Source organism: Python bivittatus, unplaced genomic scaffold (genome assembly GCF_059951505.1).
Source record: "Python bivittatus isolate LINGU-HERP-01145 unplaced genomic scaffold, Pbiv_v1 ctg000850_np1212, whole genome shotgun sequence".
NCBI lineage: Eukaryota > Metazoa > Chordata > Lepidosauria > Squamata > Pythonidae > Python > Python bivittatus.
The window spans coordinates 48,215,525-48,236,327 of NW_028277112.1; the positions used below are offsets into that span (position 1 = coordinate 48,215,525).

The 20,803-nt window shown below is 40.7% G+C and overlaps 1 protein-coding gene across 4 annotated transcripts in view; it reads left to right on the forward strand.

Moving 5' to 3' along the window:
• The window catches only part of CCDC171 (coiled-coil domain containing 171), a 184,814-nt gene that overhangs the window by 32,957 nt on the left and 131,054 nt on the right, over positions 1-20,803 (forward strand). The window lies entirely within an intron of this gene.

The window sequence follows — 20,803 nt, forward strand, 5'->3', positions numbered from 1 at the left end:
CTTCAAATAAGTGAATATGTTCAAATTGTGACCAACATGACTGTATAAGAGTAGAGTGTGACAATGGCAGCTAAGGGCCAATAAACTAGATGTTGTGTCTAGGGAAGGAAAGAGTATGGATGTTTTACCTTGAGATATTGGTTTTAGAAGGAGCTGTATGTTGCCCTCTGCTCGTGTTACACAACTCTTCACATGCTATAGATATACTAATCATGAATTTGGATGATCACTAAACCTAACCTTTCAACTTGCATATTTTAGCCTCAAAGTAAGCGCCTCCTGAATCTGAATGTGGCTATCTTGAGGTTTGTACCAGTTTTGCAAAAGAATCCATGTTTGTTTGAACCAAAGATATGAACAAAGAGAGTTTAGCTACTGATCTAGAATTCAGCCTTTCAGGTTATATGAATGGATAGTTGGGAATATGGAAAAAGTAATTTAATTTAAAGTGTTCCTTTGTAAGCTGTTTGTGACCACTGTTACTGTGTCTAATCAAAATTCATCAACTTATCCCAAACTCTGGAAACTTTCTATATGTCACCAGGTACCAATCCTAGTTGTGTGATGTCATGTCTGCAGTGGCCTTTAAATATAACTGTGGATCCAGGTGCTTTCAGGGCCTTAAAATGAATTACTCAATGGCTCTTGAAACAGCACCTCTGAAGGAGCTGCATTTCATCGGTTAGGTAGGGGGAGGGAAAGGGTTCTGTTTTCTAGCCTTTGGCATTATCTGGTTCAGTCAAATCCTACTGCTCCACATAATATTCTCGATGCCATTTTCTTTTATTTCCTATAATTATCTTGAAAAAATAGCTAGGAGCATACCAGCAAGGAGAGCCTTGTTTAGCCCAGCGTTCTGTTTCCTGTAGTGGCTAGACATCTACCTACCAGAAGCCTGCAAAGGGTAACCTCTTCCTAATGTTTTTCAGGTACTAGTAAGAGAAGAAGAAAACTACCTTTTACTGCAGGAATTACAAGTAGCTACTGATAGCTTTATACCTATACATTTGCCTAATCACCTTTTTAAGTGGATCAGGTTGGCAGTCACCATTACATCCTGCTATAGTGAATTCCATTGATTAAGTATGTAATGTGTGAAGATACATTTTGATTGTCCTGAGCCTCTTTTGCTTCATTGGATGACTATGTTTACCAAAATTAAGAGGGAGAATCCTTTCTAATTAGGTGGCAGGTGTGGCCAAATAGATGGAAAGGGTTACTAATCTTTGAGCACTCTGTTCTTTCCTATTACAACTTTATATTTATGCTGTAGATTTTTTAAACAAAACCCATCAACAATAAGAATTCTCTAAATTAAACACAGATACTTTGGATTTGAGTATTCTGTGGCTCCATGTTCATGTACAAATATACTGAGAATAAAAGAGGCTTCGTAGTCCTTAACACTTAAATCTTTGTTTCTTGATCATTTTTTCCTTAGTTTTTAAAGCTAAATTTTGGACTGTATTTCACTGCATTGGTTTCACACTTTTGCAGTATATGATCGCATGTTTTAAGATGGGCTGTTTTTCAGAATTATTGTTCTGTTTTAAAACAATTGAAGAAACACTCAGGGAACAACTTTTATTAGACATTAAATAAGAGGGGTTTTTAATGCTATAATTAGGTGTTTCCATTTTTGCACTGAGCTGCTTAGGTATTTATTGTACAAGAGCAAGACAGAATTTGCTGCTTCCACATTTATATTGGCACCATGGAAGATCGGTGAGGAGTTAGTAGTGTGGACCCCTTTTTCTCCTTACACGTGCAAGAAGTAACAGCGCAGAAAGTATTGTTTAGCTGGCGGAGGCAGTATGCGTATTCCTCCACGTACGTGCTTGAAAGAAGTTATTTAGCAGAGCTTTGTGGATCACGCCACTGTTTTGTTAATGCTGCTTTGTAACTGTATTTTTACTTGTAACCGTTAAGGTAAGGAGAACAACACCAGCTCCGTAGTCTAACACCTTCCAAGGGAAGGGGGAACAATACCGGTCTAAGAGCAATGTTCTCATAAACAAAGGGTCACTTCCCAAGGCATAGAATCAGACCATCTTCAGGTGCTGTCTGCTTAGAGACCTTTTCTTCTCTAGAAATATCCTTGCTGGTGGTATCGCTGTCTAAAGTTATATCTGAGTTCCTGATAGGATGTGTAACCAGGCCATCCCCAGGTGATATTGTTTATTCTCCCTGTTTCTTAAGAAAAGTATAAAAAGATGGCAAAACAATTTGAACCTTGGTGTAGACCCAAAGTCTTGGGAGGATGCTGCACATTACTGGCTTCAGGGGGTATATCTGCTGCTATTCTTGGGGCTCCTGGCATGCTGAATGGATGTGGATTGGTATATATTTCTCTGCTAACTCTCTTAATATTAATTCAATAAAATCTGTTTTGGCAATTCACCCTAGTTTGAGTCTGTTGCCTTCAAATCCTAACAAACCTGCTGGCTCCTGACTAGCTGCTGGGTTGCCAATGCAACATTACCCTCAGATTACTACTAGTAGATAAGCTTTACCCCTTTTGCAGATCAGTTCTTTCACAGTTTTATCTTGCTATACTATACAAGCAATAAAGTCTATTTTAATTCTGGATTTTGAAGAGAAAAGAATGTACTCCTTTGCTTTGTTGGAAAAAAAATGTCCAACTTTAAACTGAACAATGTAAAGCTCAGGTAGATTCACTGTTGGAAAAGATTTAAATACACTTCTCTGTTTCAAGAACCTTCTGTGGATCAAAACTTATTATGTGTTCTCTTGCTATTTTATCTGCCCCAGCTGGTATTAAACCTCTTTGTGGTCTCATTCACTGACCATAATTTGGATACTCTTTAGCTGCTTCTAGACTATTAAGTATGGAAGCAATTTAAATTCATATACTTTTAAGACCAGTTAGGGGACTATTACAATTATCTAGTCTGACCTCATATGCATACTGGCTACAAAATTCATCCTGGTTGAATTGAAGTGTACCTTCCATAGAGATTTCATATTTCATTTAGAAACTCCATGTACTAAGTTGTTTGATAAGTGGTTCATAGTAATCATCCACAGTACTGTGAAACTGAATCTCTTTATTTATTCGTAACTTTTGCTTTCAGGGATTAAAATGTGTTTCATGCTGTATTTGCATTGCCAAGGACTCAGACTCCGATGCGACCCTGAAGCATGGTTGAAAGGTATAATTAGGCCACGGGATTAAATACTTGTCCACCTTTCTGTAGGTGACTTGGCCATTATTAAAGGTTATGTTTTTACTGATGTTACTTATGCCTAACGCTAAATTCAAATTCTAGTTAACAGATGGGATGACTGTTGGTAAAGTGAGTGGGAAGAACTGAAGTGAATGAAATAGGACATGGTTCCTAGAAATAAGTTGGGTGAGTGGTTGCAACCAACCTGGAGATACTGTTGGAAGGCTAATTTTCTAGATCCATTTCATTCCAGCTGGACATGGCTGCCTTGCAGTAGATATTAATACATTATAAGTTTATTTATGTGTTATAAATATTATTCTGTATGGTATTTAACATCTACACAAAGCTGATGGGAAAGATAATAGAAAGATGTGGGCTGAATTGTCATCAGTATGCAGATGACACCAGCTTTATCTTTCCCTTCCATCTAATTCAGGTAAGGCAAATGGGTGTCCTGAATCAGTGACTGGGCATGGTAGTTGACTGGATGAGAGCTAGTAAATTAAAAGCTCAATCCAAACAAAACAGAAAAATTGATACGGGTGGCCGCTCTGCCCAGGTGAGTTCTTGTTATCTTAGACTGCCCAGCTACAATTATTGCTGGACACTAATAGCCAGACATTAGAGATTCTGGTTGGATTCTGGATACAAGATTACCTTTGTAAATGTTTCAGAAACTCCTTGTAGTTAACAATTTGTTCATTTAGTTAGTTAATTTATAACCTGTGTTTCCTCTAGGAGTTCAGAATTGACATAATCATTTCATACCAGTGCTCTAAAAGCTGTATTGCTTGCCAGTCCATTTCAGGGTCCAATTCAAAGATTTTGATGTTAGTTTTTAAAAGCTCTGAATGGCTTGGGACCAAAGTATCTCCAGATGTCTCCTCCCTTATGTACAAGCTAAAGTGCTCTGGTCTTCTTCTGGAGATCCCCATCTGGGGTATCTGTCAAGTAAACTGAAGCAGGTAGGTATAAGTAGAAGGCCCTCAGTTGTGGGGCTTTGCCTATGGAATACCCTTCCTTGGAAGACATATTTGGCACTAATATTAATGTCTCTTCAGGCTAGGCAAAAAAGTTCCTCTTCTTCCATATTTTTGGGAGAATTTTTATGATTTTTAAAATAGTTTTTTTGTATAGTTTTGCATTTGATTTGATCCAGCTGCCCACTCTACACTAGAATACTATATTTTAGATTTCTGTACAATTTATTAATTGCATTTTATTGCTTATCTTTTTTTCTTTTAAAAAGTTTTTAGAAACTTTCAATATTTTAATAATGTGATCCACCCAGATTGCATTGGTTTAAGGACAGACTATAAATGTAATAAATGCATAACATTCGCACTGGTCTTAAAATTCCTGGCCTAGATGACTATTAGTAGATAGTATGTTAGTTTTTAATCTGAGATGCTCAGTAAATTGAGCAGAATCTTTGAGGTTTCTGTGTGTTCATCCTCCCCCACCCTTTATCATTACTGTTCTACAGGGTTAGACAACTGTGGTCCTAAAACTATTTGTGGCCCTCAAGCTAGTTTGAAAATCCCCCTGTAAGACATAATTTTAGGCTCTAGGTAAGTGCTGTGTCTTCTGCTTGGGAGAGATTAAAAGGGAGAATGTAAAATTCATACCTGAGTGATACCTTCATTAGGACAGATGAACACACCATAGAGTAAGCAGTCTTTCTTCAGAAATCTTCATCAGACAAGATATTGAAGATACTGTTTTAAAAAGAGGGTAGAGAAGAAGCAAGACAGTCCAAAAATTAGCCTATGTTCAATCCATGAAGTCCACAGCGGGTCAAAGTCATTCTCCAAATGGAATTTGCAGACTGAGTGCAGTGTTATTATATATTGTTTGTATCAGATGGTACCTAATATTCAGGAACACAAGAAATGGTTGCTCCCACCCCAAGTTCTGGAAACACAAAGACCACAATCCCTTTCCCTATAGATGCCTCAGCTTGGCAGAAAGCAGAGGGTAACAGAAGAGGGGGAAAAGGGGGAGTATCAGAAAAAAATGATGCCCTCATCAGACTTTGATCAACCTGTGAGAAACAAATTGCCCAGAAATGTTCTCTACTGTAGAACATTAGTAGACTGTCTCTGAATTTTAGTTTTTGGGGAAGCCCTGTTTTAGTACTACCACATTCTTCTCAAACTATGATCCATCCCCTGTTTACACTATTTGAGTAGAAGTCTGGACTTTTTTTCTTCTTTTCCCATGTTCATCCCATGAATTGTTGGGAGTATGTTAAGGCCATTACCAACTGTGATCTCTAAAGAGTTGTCCAGAAAGCAGCTTTTCTCATGTCTGACTTAGTTCAGTATTGAAAGTGACAGCTAGAAAGGGAGGATTATCCCATGTAGCAAGGGAGTTTTGCACAGCAGTTGCTGCTCTTGATTATATTGCTTGCACTTATCCTGATAGTTCCCAGATTGCTGCGTGGGCTAGCAGGGATCAGCACTGGGAATTGGCTCTGTCCCCACACAGCCTCCAGATCATGTACATATGTGTGTGTCTCTGTGTGCATCTGTATAGCCAATGACACTTGAAAACTTTTCCATCTGGAAGTATTTAAACACTTCTCTGAGTAGGTTTCTGCTAAAACGGGTCTTCAGAATTGTGAATATGGATTCTTTGTTTTAGGATGCATAAAGTTATATAGGCAAACACCTTACTGAAGGTAGGCAAGTTTGATCAGAAGACTGGGAATCCTTTTTATGCTGCTAAAAAAAGAAATCAAGTTGTAGATATAAATAATACGCAACTTGCATTACAGGTAGTCCCTGGGTTAAGAACCCTTGGGTTACAGATGACCCATAGTTAAGAACAGAGCCTATTGTAGCAAAATTTGAGTTATATATACAATAAATCAAGTTAAATACACAACGGTTCAAGTTCATTACACAATATTACTTATACAGTATTATATAATAATACCGTTCTGGCTTACATACAAATTCGTCTTAAGAATAGACCTTGGGAACAGAACTCGTTCTTAAACTGGGGGACTACCTGTAATAGATTTGTTATCTGTTTTAAAGGACAAAAGTATTTCAGAGTCCTCTTTCACTCAGTTATTTATTTTATAGGTTTTTCACACCATTTATTTCCACATTACTGACAAACCTTACCAATTAAGATGCTCTATGTTTAGCTCTAATTGGGGCAATATTTCTATGATTACCAGAGGTCAAAATTAAACACAGCACTGTTACATGATCAGTACCTGATTATTGCCCAAAGACAGTGCATTAGATCCAAATTAACTAACCTGAATTTAGGTCCTCCTGAAAATTAACAGGGCAAGTTAGTTATGGCTAAACTTTCATTACAGGTAGTCGTCGGTTTACAACCACTCATTCAGCGACTGTTCAAACTTGTGATGGTGCTGAACGAGTGGTACTTATGACTGGTCCTTGGAATTCTAGCCATCACAGTGTCCTGTGGTCTCATGGTCACCATTTGCGACCTTTGCTGACTTCTGAGAACCAAAGTCAATGAGGAAGCCATCAGGAGGTTGCAAATGGTGACCATGTCATATCCTCTCTTAACGACCTGCAGTGATTTGCTTAAAAACAGTAACTAGGACTGCTGACATTTCGCTAAGCAGTACAGTCACATGATGTCGCAGTTTATGACTGCATCGCTTAGCAACGGTCCCAATTGCCATTGTAAACCAAGGACTGTCTGTAGTTTCGATGGGAACTAAATTCAAAGTTTGTGCAGATTTAATTGTTTGTGTGTTCTCTTCCCTTTTGGAAATTTATGCTAATCATGTAACCATGCTGTCATGTTTTAGAAAATGTCTTTTTTGCTCACTTTGAATGCCATTCCTCCTGGTTGATACTTTAATAGTATTTATCTTGTTAATCCATAACAACAGGAATTTTACTGAGGCATTTTTTAAGGTCAGAATGAACTATAAACTTTAAGCATGAATAGATTCAGCGTTTTCTGGAAATTGTCTGGACTAGATAACCACAGCAGTTCAAGAAAATGTCAGTTATTTAGCTATAGGTGGTGCCCAAGAAATGGATATAATAAATGCAATATGTTGGATAAAACACTGATTGGTGGGGTTTGGCTAGATCAAAACACTTTGGATAGAGATGAGCTTGTCATATATTTGGTCTCAAATAATAAATTATGTAAACGAATGTTACTTTTCTGTCCTTTTAAAATCCTTTCTCTTAAAAAAATGTAAGTCCTTTCTTGAATGCAAGCTATGCTCAGTGAAAGGTGCGTGTTTCTCTTGCTTTTATGACAGTGTCTGGTGGGCTGGCTAATCTGTATGTGTGCAAAGGAAGAGTAAACTGAACAAATATTCTCTGTACTATTAGGAAATTTTAAAATCCCCTAGTGAGCTTTCACACATGATAACTTATATTTTAAAACTCATTCATTGATACTGCCACCTCCTCGTATTTTCCTACTTGTCAAATAAGAAGTGGAGATGGAAATAATTCGGTGTATGCATGTTGTAATGGCTTGTTTTTGATTTCTGTTACTCGCCAATGAGGGGTAAGTAGGTTATTTCCTGTTGCTTTCTGAAGTGATGTTTTGGTTGTCCCTACACTCCCGCCCAACTCATCCATTCTCTTTAATCTGCAAAAAAGCATACAAAGGAAGCTGGGATTACAGATTGTTTTTCAATCACTTATTAGTTTTGCACAGGGAAAAACATCCTGGTAGCCTGCTTTTTCTTTCCCAAACAACTAGACGAAAAAAATAAGAATGAAACATAGAAAAAGGTCGATCTCCTTTCTTTTATGGCTGAAATAAAACTATTACTTTTGACATCCCACCTTGTAAGTGTAATTCAGCTAACCCAAAGCAAGGCAAATGCCTGAGAAGTATAGGTCTTCTATGCCTTGGGAAGTAAATAATAAAACAATTTAAAAATCAGTGGGAACGGAAATTGGGCATTCAGGAGCCAGTGAGGAGAATCACGGGGGGGGGGGGGCTATTGTTATGTGGGACATTTTTTTTTTAATGTGAGTTACATAAACATTTGGAGGCTTGTAAAGTTCACTTAACCTTTAAGATGACCATTCATTCATTCATTCATTCATTCATTCATTCATTCATTCATTGGTTTATAACCTCCCTTTCCTCTAGGAGTTTCAGGAAGTGTACATATCATGCCCTCCTCCAATTTTGCCCCACAACAACAACCCTGCAAGGTAGGTTGAGCTGTGAGGGGATGGCCTTGAACTTGGGTCTCCCCAATTCTAGTCCAACACTTCAACCCCTACACCATGCTGGTGCTGTGTTTTATGAACCTGCAAAGCATGTATACCTATCCTAACATTTTTTACAAATACACACACCTTTGCCAACATCTTTAATTTTAGGTAGCCAAGTGAACAAAATGGAAATAGATAATCTCAGATTAGGACTAGAGTCACAATGGATTAACGGTCCACTAGAATTTTTGATTGGATTTAGGAAGCAGATTGATCTCAAGGTAGGGAGGCAGAGTTAGGGCTGAATTGCACAGTGGCAGAGCCTGGAATGGGAATGCGAGCAAGCAAAGAAAATATCAGGCTGTTAAGTATGAAAAGTGGTAGATGAGGGAGACTAAATAAATAGGGGAGACTAAAGGACACATTGGCAGACAGCAGCACTTAGGGCCAGACTAAGGAGCCATTCAGACAAGATCAGATTCTAGCTTCTGAGTGTGGAAAAGTCAGGCTAAACCCAGAAATATATCTCTCCAAGTCAGGTCAAGAGAATCCACCAGGAGCTACACCGGAGCCTCAGAACAAAATATGATCCAATCCCTTTTCCTTGCTACAGTGATAAACAGCTCACTTTATGCAGCATGGGAAGATAGGCAGCTATGCTACACCAGATGAGTTCAGTAAGTTAACACTTCGAGAATGGCTGCCTGTCATTCATTCACCATACGGCTCCTTCAGTATTGTAAGTGAGCAAGTTTGTTGATATCTGTGTTAGAAATACGAGCAGTCTTTCTGTGATGCCACCCTGTGGCCAAAGGGTCACACAGCTTTTCTTGCCAGTCACAGCCAATCAGCACTCATCTGTGCCAAAAAGCGCCTCTGTCAATAAAAATACATGTACTGCATTTTCAAATGCATTGCTAAATATTCATAGATGCTTATATTAAAAAGTAACTTATTTTTATATCATGCTTGGCACTTTTGTTTTGACTTAAAGTGCTTGGTAAAATTAAGTTGATTTATATAATTCTAATAATGCTAATAAGCTCATCTTCCAGAATAAATAACCTCCCCAATTTAGTTCTGGTATATAAATTAAAAGATTGGGGACGGGGGGAGGGTTTTTGGCAAGAGTTCTCCATGTTTTAGAAAGCATTTAAGTTTTTATCAGAACTACGGCCCATTTTTGCAAGTGAAGCTAGTTGTCCCAACCATTCTGTGGGGAAATACTTACTCACTGAGACATATGACGCAGAGCTAACTTTCGTACTGATATCTAAGGCAATAAGCAATCTTGTTTTGTGAACTGTTTTACTGCTACAATGATCTCTTCTCAGCATAGAACTTTCTTTTTGTTTTTTACTTTATCCTGTTTTGGCAGCCGGTCCAAAGTGATGATGAAATATCTGTGAAAGTTTTGAGAAAATTAAGATAAACTGGGTTTGTGGCAATTTTATTGCTATCTGCAGATGTAAAAGATATACATATGGGAGTAGACAGCGTATGTGTGAGCTAATTTAGCCATCCAAAAGGAAGAGGTTGCATCATGAAAAAGGTAAACCTCTAGATATAGAAGTATTGCTTCTGTTGTTTATCGGCAGTGGCTTCCTTGGTTTAAGGACTTTGTGATGTTTTGTGTTTTACTTACCTATCTTGCTGGTGGGTATTTTTTTAAGCTTTCCATAAGATGTTTGACTTTTGCCATGCAGAGCAGCCTCCTCTAATCTGGGATCCTTTGGGAATTGTTGGTACTAACTCCAAGAACACCCCGGCTACAGTTTAGGAGTATTGGAGTCCTAGGATGCATGGAAGGCTACAGGACAACAATAGGCAGAAAAGAATATTGTGCTACAGCAATTTTTTTCCTTCCCTGTTTCCTGGAGCCTTGTCTCATTTTTATACAGCAGACTTAAATCTGGGATTGCATTGCCTTAGAGCTGAGTGAGAGAAGGTCCTGAAGAATGAGGTAACAAATTGTGGAGTCCTTGGTGCTCTCTGAGCTTGGTTGTTTGCTTGCAGACGCTTCATTACCCAACTAGGTAACTAGATAACATCAGTGGCACAACCAAGTGGCACGAACAACCAAACTCAGAAAGCACCAAGAACTCCATAGTTCAGCTCTGAGCTACAGATATTCTTTTTTATTGGAGGTAAAAGTTTGCTTCCCCTTATATTGGACAGCAAGGAGAGATCTTTAATCTCAACATACGCAGCACTCCTTTGCCTCTAATTGAAACTGTTGCTGCTTTTTAATTTTTTAATTTTCTTTCCCATAAAATATATTTTCTATTTTTGCAGTAGTATGGGCTGCAGCAATTAAATAATCTCTGACTAACATCACATGTAATCATGACAGAGGAAGATCAGCTATAGTACAAATAGGGATAAGTCTAACAAGTGTTTGCTTGTAACACAAAAAGATCAAAATCAAAGACAGGGTACCACTTCAGACACTGGGCTTCCTTACAGATTGGCTTATTTTTGGATTTAAAATAGGGGAAAGGTTTGTGAGCTTAGAGACCTGCCTGCATTTGGAATCCCTGTAAATGTTCAGAGCTCTCCAAGCAGCTGAGGGGGTGAGAACATTTTGACGTCTACATCCCACCCTTGGTAGAGTGAATGGTAGCAGTTAAATCTTGATGAATCGCAAACACAAAATCCTACTAAACCCAACTCTTTTCAATACACACCTAAAAACTTAACTCGGAAGGCTGTTTCGCATCTTTGACGGTCCCTACTGAAAGATCTTGGATATACTTTGAATGGCTGGGGAACTTGAAGAGCATGATTCAAACCCCCACGTTTTCGTCAGATTTTCAAATTACAAATAGATATAGTTCTGCTACTGGAGAAGACCCTCAAATTTGCTGAAACTGCAGCTTTATGTGGATTTCTGTTCTAAATCAGTAGGTGTGGGAGTTACCAATATTTGATATTATTAACAATGAAGCCATGATTGGTTAACAACTACATTGTCTTTGGTGTAGCTAATAGCTTTTTGTATCCCTATCCCATTTTTTCACCATTTTGGAAGTGGGATTTTTTGGGGGGGGGGCATAGCTACACCACTGTGTTTATAAGTAGCCCTGTCTTGAGGTTGATACTCTTAGTATTTTGGGGTTCACATTTCCAGAATTTCCCAGCCAGCCTGTTTTGTGTCTCCCCAGCACATTGCAGGATTCCTTTCCGTTTGTTACGCTGAAGGTTATCAATGCTGTTGTTGCCAAGTGCGTCACCCTCGCCTTTCTACTTATTGGTATAGGACATGATGTTTAAGAACCGTATAACAATCAAGGATTCCAATAGGGAAATAAATTACTTTTTAAGTGGGTGGCAGGCAAGACGTTTAACGAGCTACCGACTTTGAAAGTCACTTTGCAACAGAATGAAGATCACCGAGGGAAACTTTACAGTAAAATAAGGATCACTGACTGTGCTTTTATTGAAATAGCTTCCCTTGTAGTGCTGCGTTTTCATATGGAGAAGTCTCTGAAGGTTAGAAAGAACAGGAAGTGTTGGGATTAATGTGGCTTTCTGTCTACTCAGTTTCTGCAGCAGTTTAATTGTTTTGTTATTAGTATGCTTGGTCTTTAAGATTAACTAGTACTGTTTTCTCTCTAACAGAGAGAAGTTCCACTTCAGACTGTGGCATTTATATTTGCAAAATAGATCTTTCATGTGAGTAATCTCAGATCCAGAAAACATGGCCTAATTTATATATGTATCATGGCCCCAACAATTTTTTTAAAGTTATAAAAGTTGGAGGGACAAAGATGCGGCTCAGAAAAAATTACATATGCTATGTATAATTCTTCTTTGTCATTACACATCCCTGAGTTGGATGCGTTTATAGTTTAACCAATACAGGCCACAGATATTGTGGCACTCAGCAGAACTTGGCTGATCTCAAACAAATAGAAAAACTAAGCAGAATTGTACCTGGTTAGTATTTGGATGGGAGACCATCAGGAAATCCCAGAGCTGTTGGGAAACTGGGAGATTAAAAAAAAATGCAGAAGAAGGCCAGTGGCAAACTAATTCTGAATTACCGCTAAAACTACATAGACTTGTCCATGTAGTCTTTGGAAGTTCAGCTTGATGTGAAGGAATCTTTATACTGGCATGATGTTTTATGATGTCACCTTTGACACAGCAAAAGACTATGATCTAACCTAAACCAACAATGAAAAATATTGCCCATAAATAGGTTTCATGCAAACATCTTCTCTCAGGTTATATAGCTTGCTTGAAAGTAAGTCTCCAGTGTTATGTGAAATTCTTGGGAAATAGACTCATTCTGTACTATAGGACTTACTGCATTTTTATCCTGCCTCAGGGGAATCCACAGGGTGTGTGTGTGTGTGTTAAAAAAGTCGAGATGGCTATGAACAACAAGAAGGGACATTTTATCCTGCTTGATGGATGTGTAAACAAGCTAGAAAATTTATACATACAGGTAGTCTTCGACCTACGACTTACAACAAGTGGGACTGGAATTTCTGTCACTAAGTCAAACGGTCATAAAGTGTGACTGCATCGCTTAGTGACAGTGATCCCTGTAGTCCCAGTGGGGAAGTCAGAAGGAAGTTGCAAGCCCCAGGCTGACAGGCAGGTAAGTGGCTGCTGCCGGGTGGGGGAGGGAATGAAGGGGTGCATGAGGGTGCAGGGGAGGGTACGTGAGGATATGAGGGGGTGAGAGAGAGGTGCTGCGCCAGTTGGGGAGGGTGCGTGGGAGGCACTGCATGGGTTGGGGAGGGTGTGCGGAGGTGCAGGAGAGGTGCCGCGCAAATCGGGGGGGTGCTCAGGGTTGCGCGAGCGGCTGGTGCAGCACAAGTGCAGAGGGGGTGGGGAGGGTGCACAGGTGGGGAAGACTTACTCCAGTGACTTGCGACTTTCCCTGCCAGCTTCCGTATTGACTTTCTGGGGAACTTGGCAGGGAAGATTGCAAATGGCGATCACATGATTGTGGGGTGCTTGGCAACTGGTCATAAGTGTGTACGGGTTGCTAAGCACCCAGATTGTGATGACGTGACCACAAGGGTGCTGGGATGGCTATACCTCTGAGGACCAGTCGTTACCATCATTTGTTTTACTTGTACACTGATTTAAAGGAGTTTAAAGATTAATATACAATTGAGACCAGAGCTCTTTCTTTTGGGACTGCTGGACGAACAGTTGGAAAAAAGTCATGGAATTTTAGTTTTGTATATGATAACTGCAGCGAGATTGCTGTATGCACAAAAGTGGAAAGATTTGGCACTAATGTGAAGATGATGGAACTTGCTGAGATGCCCAGATTGACTCCTTTGATTAGAGAAAAGACAATATCTATGTTTATTGCTGACTGGAAATGGACTTTTTGTGTAAAACAGAAAAAAATAACTCATGATTTATGGTTTTGATGATTAGACAAGATAAATTATAGAAAGAAGAGTCATGATGTAACTTTAGAGAAAGAGGTAAATTTATAATTATATTTATAACTGCTGTGAAGACAATCAGAAGCCACTTCTGTGTACTGTATCTTTTTTCTTTCTTTTCTATTTTTCTTTTACTTTTTCTTTCTTGAACTTTTAGCTTTCTCTTTGATTTCTTTCTTTTTCTTTTTTCTTCTTTACTTTATATCAGTTTGTATTAGTTTTTATCTTCGTTTTAAAAACTTTTAATAAAATTATAAAAACATCAAGGTGGCAGCTGTGACTGTACGATCAAAGCCCCACCTTGGATGGCACATAAAAAAGGGGCAGGTTTTGACTATACAGTGGCAGCTGCCATCTTGACTGTTTTGACCCCCTTCCCACACAGACAACCCAGTTTTGCCTCCACCCATGAATCCTCCATCTCTTATTGTATTCGCAGAGTTGCTTTGCGGGGTGGGTTGCCCTGATGGAGAGCAATCAGCTTAGGGCTGGGCAAATTCTAGCCTCCAGGCTGGAACTTTCTTTCCAAGCATCTTAAGCCAAATCTCTTCCTCTTCCTAACTTTCTGCCTTCTCTGCAGAGCAGCCTCCTGGGTGAAAATATAGCTCCTCAGTGGGTAGATTCATGTGTTATATGTTGGTGCATGTTGGGTAGGGTTATGATAGGGATTAACCCCATCATCGTGTTCTGAACTCACGCCTTAGCTATTTTACTCTTTTCCTACAGTATTCCACTGTACTTCAGAATAATCTTACATGGAATCATAGTTATTTCACAGGAGTAACATCTGTTTGAGCATCAAAATAGGACTTTCTGGTTGTTAAAAATTCTAGTCATACCTTTGCTGATGATTATCTTGGGTTATTCAGAGGTCACTCATTGGAATATTTGCTCATTCATCCAACAGAGATCCAAAGCTTGCTATACTGTAGTTTACATGATTGCTAGTTCCCCAGGTATTGCTCAAGGAGATTCTCTCTGTTTACCTGATATAGTAATAAATTCTAATTTTTGGTATATAATTCAAGAGTACAACCACATGTTTAAACAATATTGATCTTTGTAAGATCACGTTAGCACCTTTATGGTTATTAAACTAAAATGGAGCAATACTGGGATAACCCTTTGAGTTAGGTTGATAGCTAACACTTTTTAACATTCTACAGAATGTCCAGTAAATGTGATTTTTGCTGCTGTTGTTGAATTAACCTCAACAGGATCATAAGAAACATACCTAATATTCTTTAAGGCCATTGGTTTTTTTTAAATAGGAGAAATTTGACTTCTTCGTTCCAGAGTCCTGGCAAATAACTAATACTCACTTTAGCAAAATTATTTAATTTAATTTAACCATTTAAATTAATAAACAATTATTTATTGTTTATTAAAAATGTACTCTTAGAATGCTCCAAAACAAATGTCCAGTACTGACAATAATTTAAGAGCTTTAGACTGTGATAATGCATCTAGACTAAATTGTGAAATAATGTTTTAATTGAATGTTATCGATTGATTGATTGCACCGTGACTCTTTCAGTTCTTGGTGGCCATTTTGCAATTTTAGGCATTTCAGATTGCTCAAATGATTTAAAAGCTTGATTTCAGTAAGATGATTCAAAGTACTAATGCCCCTTATCTCAGTACCACTTTAATATTTTTGTCTTTCAATTTTAGGGCTACTGTATCTGGGCTGCAAAAATCTAGATGACATAAGATAACAACAAAGGGACACGGAAACACCTAACATTCTGCCATCTTAGGTCACTGAGATTTCTGCAGCCCACAAATGGTAGCACGGATCATTTATTATTTCTATTTTACCTTTCTTCCAGGAACTCAAGGTGGGGTGCATAGCTCTTAGTCCTCCAACCCTGCAAAATAGGCTAGGCTATGAAAGTCTGGCCCAGAGTCACCCACCAAGCTTCCATTGCTAAGGCTGGTCTTGAACCTGGTTTCCCTTATCGTAGTTCAGCACCTTAACCACTAGACCACAATTGATAGGGATTCTACCAGATGACTTCGTTTTGGGTTCTCAGTCTAGGGCATGGAATCATTTTGGACAAAGGGAAAAGGGAAACATTTGAATATGGAGTGGCACGCTAGACAAACAGGCAAGTTTAAAACAAAGAATCAACGTAATGTTATGTCATTTAACTAAGTACGGTTAATACCTCCAAGTCTTTGAGGGACTAGTGGTACTGCAGCTGTGTTTTAGGCTGGCCCGTTTCAAGGTACACTTCTGGGCTGTTTGGTTCGGGGGCCTCTTGGTAGTTAGGAAGACATTTACATATAAATTGAGTTCCCAAGCTCGACAGGCTGCAACAGAGCAGTTCTTTGATTAAGTAAGTAGTAGAGAAACATGCAGCTTAATTAGCTGCAAATGACACAAAGTCAGGCACTAGCATTCGTATGTTTCTCTTGCACCTTGCTGTCAGGAATCTCTTGCTCCTATACCTTTTTTCTAAAGGATCAGTATATATTGGACAAGGGGCCAGAGCCTAGTGTAGGCAGCTCGTTCTGAGTTTCTCGCTGACATTGTCAGGAAGCTCAGATATGAGGAACAGCTTTTCTTAGTATGCTTCCATGAATACGTTATTTTAAGTTGCTTTCAAATTTCCCCCAAATGGAAAGGATATTTGGGACAACCCCTTGCAATTAGGGGGGCTTGGAGGAGAAGAACATGGGCAGACAACTAGTTGGCTGGAGCTAGAATGTAACGGGACTGCTGGGAAATCTGAATGTATGCGTAGGTGTCTGTCCTGTGCATGTATGTATATGTATGTATGTGTGTAGGTGTACATACGCATAGAGAGAGAGAGGGGGAGAGAGAGAGAAAATTTGATAAAACCAAGTGGCCAAACTTGAGTAACAAATGGGAAACATGAGTGAAACAGGTAAATGCCGAAAAGTAACACCAACGTAAATATACTAATATATGATAGATTAAAAATAAAACATCTGCATGAGAAGACAAGCTGCTCTGAGCCATTGAGCAGATTGCCTGAATCTTTTGTGCAGGAAGCAATTCTGCTGGTGCGTAACTGGAGTATCTGCTGCTCCAAATGCTTACACGTGCATGAAAATATTTACTTTATGGGCGTGACATTGCTTTTTATGCTATTCGGTGGGCATGGCAAAGTCAGGTTGACAGAATGGTGTGTAGCTCAGCATTCTAGTCTATTTATATCCTGTAAAAACTGTATGCATCTTTATGATTCTTTCCGGAATACTGATGTTTTAGAAAGAAAAATCCTGGCATGAGAATTCCATTGGCGCTGGAAATTCTTTGTGATGTATAGCACTAACCATCACACAGGGAAGACCATGTAAATGCTACTGGGGATCAAACGCTGAAATGTATATGAATAATATATTAGTAGATATACAGAACATATAATTAAAATTGAAATGGTAGAGCAAATTTATAAAATATTTAAGCAGAATGGTGGAGAACACAGAAGAAATCCGCATACATTGCTTGTCTTTGAGCCAGTCATGATCCACTGTTGGCTCATAATAGAGCTCAGTTAACAGGAAAAAGATGTTTCTCGCCATAAAAACCCTGAATCCTTAAATCTTCATGCTGACTTGTTGTTATGGGAAGTGCTGATAACTCAAAAGTTGAGATGGCTGTTACCCAAAGTTAGATTGCAGGTCACTAGAGAAGAGAAAAGGGGAGTTTCCCCATATAGAGATTTTAAAAGGTTGATATAAATTTAATTTACATATTTTTTCTGTCCAATTTAGAACAACAGTTGATAAGGGACCTATTTTCTTTCTTTTTTTGCAACTGGAAACAAGTTGCCTGTTAATAAATTTTATTTATTAAAATAATAATAAAATAAATAGACTTTATTTCCAGTCAAAGAATAAAAATAGTTAAAATGCAATTTAGTTAAAAGAATGTACATAAAAAAAGGAGAGGTCTAACAACAAGTATAAAATGCTACCAGATCCTTTGATAATTTAATTTATTTTTATATTTTTATTTATATATCAACTTTATCACCGCCCATCTTGTTGAAAAGCGACTCTGGGTAGTTTACGAAGGAGATAAAATCAATTAAAATACAATATAAAAATAATCTTTAAAATAATAAATTCCAAGAATGATGGGATTGGCAAATAACTCAGGGAGTGGCATCAGGGCACCAGCCACCCCAGGATTGATTAAAACTCTTATCGCCCCATGCAAGCTGGCAGAGCAGATCTTAAGTCCTTTCCAGAAAATCGGGACGGTAGGGGCCCACTGCACCTCTGGGGGGAGAATATTACAAGGGACGGGGGCAGCGGCAGAGAAGAGTCTCCTCCTGGGCCCCACCAGCCAACATTCTCTCACTGACAGGGTCCACAACATGCCCTCTCTGTCTGATCGGGTGGGACGGGTTGATGTAATGGGGATGAGATGGGCCCTCAGGTAATTAATCAGCACTTCCAATCATAAACAATACTCAGACCCAGTATCTTCTGACATCAGTGACAAGTGACACATTTTGGCAAGTTTCCTGAAGATTTCTGTAGACTACTCTGCAAATAAAAAAGTGTGCCCTTCTTTACAGACCATTCCACATGGTTAGTTAAAATTAGAGTTATTAAACTCTAATTTTGCTAGATATAGTACAGGTACAGCATAACAAAATGTGGGAGAACATCTTAATGGTCTTGTCCAGACTGTCTCACATGAGTTATGTTCTAGTTTTGAGAAACAATCTCATGTGGCAGTGCCTAGCCAACCTTGACTGATCTCAAAAAGCTCAACAGATTCAGGCCTAGGTAGTACTAAGATGGGATTCCAAGATGGCGACCAGGAGCAAATGCTAGGTGGGACGTATGGTCGCCGGCTCTCACCTGAGCACCCTGGAGGGTTTCTTTTTCTTCCCCCCACTCCTGGAGGGTCTGCTCTTTTTCCCCTCTCCCACTGGACTGTGAATCCTGGGGGTGCCGCAGTCCGTTGTGTGACGGAGCTCCGCAGAGGCTGGAGGAAGCTGGAGAGCCCGGGCGGGACTCTGTGATTGCAGCGGACGGCCTGGTCGGCCTGGATTGTGGCACCCTGGGAAGTAGATGAGGTGGCACTTGGGCGACTGGGACGGCAGCGATAGTGGGAATGGCCCAAATGGCCTGAAAATTGGCCAGATTTACATCCTGGCGGTGGCGGCAGCCCAGAGACTGAGGGTGACAACCCAGAGAGCGAGGACGATGGCCCAAAGAGGGATTTGCACCCCAACAACAGCCCAGGCGGTCTGGATGGCCTCTGAATTGGTGAGTGGGCAGCAGTAGAGCAGCTAAGCGGCCCAAGGAAGTAGCCAGAGAGGCTGAACAGCTGGAGGAGAAGCCTGAGTGGTGCTGGTGACTGGAATGACCCAGGCGATTTGTCCGAACAGCAGATGGGCCCCGACGGAACCACGGAGTGGGAGCTCAAGCGGTGGACCCAGAAGGGACTTGGGTGACGGTGGTGACACTGGCCCAGGCAAAGCCCCGAGTTATGAACAGCCTGATTAGCGATCGAGTGGCAGCTGGAATAGTGGGTTGAAGGATTGGAGTTGAGGGGGATTCAATCGGCCCCTCCAGTTGGCCCAGAGAAGGCAGAGGGGTGTTGGGGTCCCTCCAGTGTAAGTGGATTAGGTGCCCTCCCCCAGGGTAAGAGACGGGAGAGACAGGGAGGGGGAGCTGAGGGTGGATGTGTGGAGTGTGTTATGAGTGTGATAGTAAACTCCCTTCCCCCGAGTGAGAGTCAGGGTGGGAGTAGGAATGGAGCAGGTGCCCCCAGCCAACTAGTGAGAGAAGTGGGCAAGGGGGTACAGTGGATGAGTAGGGTGATGGTTAGGGTTCCAACGGTGCTGAGAGTAGGAGCTGAAGTACTGTGGAGCCCACCATCGGCTTTTAGTTGACTGGGTATGTCTGATGTTGTTTGGCTAGATGGAGGGACCCCTAACCAGAGAAACCGGAGGGCTGGGATTGGGGGGGAATGGAAGCTCTGGGAGGTCAGGGCGGATTACGCTATTCGGGTGGTGATGGGGAGGGGGTATTATGACAGGAGTCAGAGGATGGGCTGCTCTCAGGGAAGATGCCCCCGGTGCTTAGTACTGGTGGCATGTTCTGGCCTTCTCGACCCAGGCCCAGGCCCTGAACAGCAGACCTGCAGAGACCCTGGCTTTCGGCTGTTGCTTCTTAATGCCAGGTCAGTTAACAACAAGGCCCCCCTTATATGTGAGTTAATCACTGAGGAATGGCCAACCTGGCATGTATCACTGAGACCTGGCTGGGCCCTGAAGGGGGAGTGCCCAGCTGGGTTTACGGTTTGGCATCAGCCAAGATCCCAGGGTCTTAATGACGCTGAAGGTTACCGGCCAGAAATGGTCGACACTTCAGCGGTTCGAGCCCAGCTTTCGCGCAGCAGAGTGAGCTCCTGCTTCCTCCCCCAGCTCCTGTCAACCCAGCAGATCGAAAACTTATGTGAGTAGATAAATGGGTACTCTCACTCCGATGAGAGGAAAAATGCTGGCAGCGCCTTGCAAAAGGAGTCGGGAGCAGTTGCTGGTAGCGCGGAAGCCGCGCACGCCTGAAAAAGGCGCGAAGGAACCCCTGCCTCCTGTGCTCGCCAGCTGGGCTCTGCTCTAGGAAGGAGGCACTGGCAAACCACTTCCGAAACACCTTGCCTTGAAAACTGCAAGGACTCGTCCAGGCAGTCACCGCAGAGTTGGTAACGACAGTGCGGATTTAAAAAAAAAAAAAAAGACCCCAGGGTAGTGGAGGAGGGGTAGTAGTTGTCATCAGAGAATCTCTGTTGGCCGTCAGGGGCGCTGCTCCACAAGTGGCCAGTTGTGAGACCCTGTTCCTGAAATTGGGTTCACAAGCACTGTTGGGATTGTTGTTACTGTACCAGCCTCCCTGCTGCGTAGCAACCTCCCTGCCTGAGCTGCTGGAGGCTGTCGTGGGGCTAGCAGTGGAGTTCCCCAGACTGATGGTCTTGGGGAACTTCAATCTGCCATCCCTTGGGTGTGCCTCA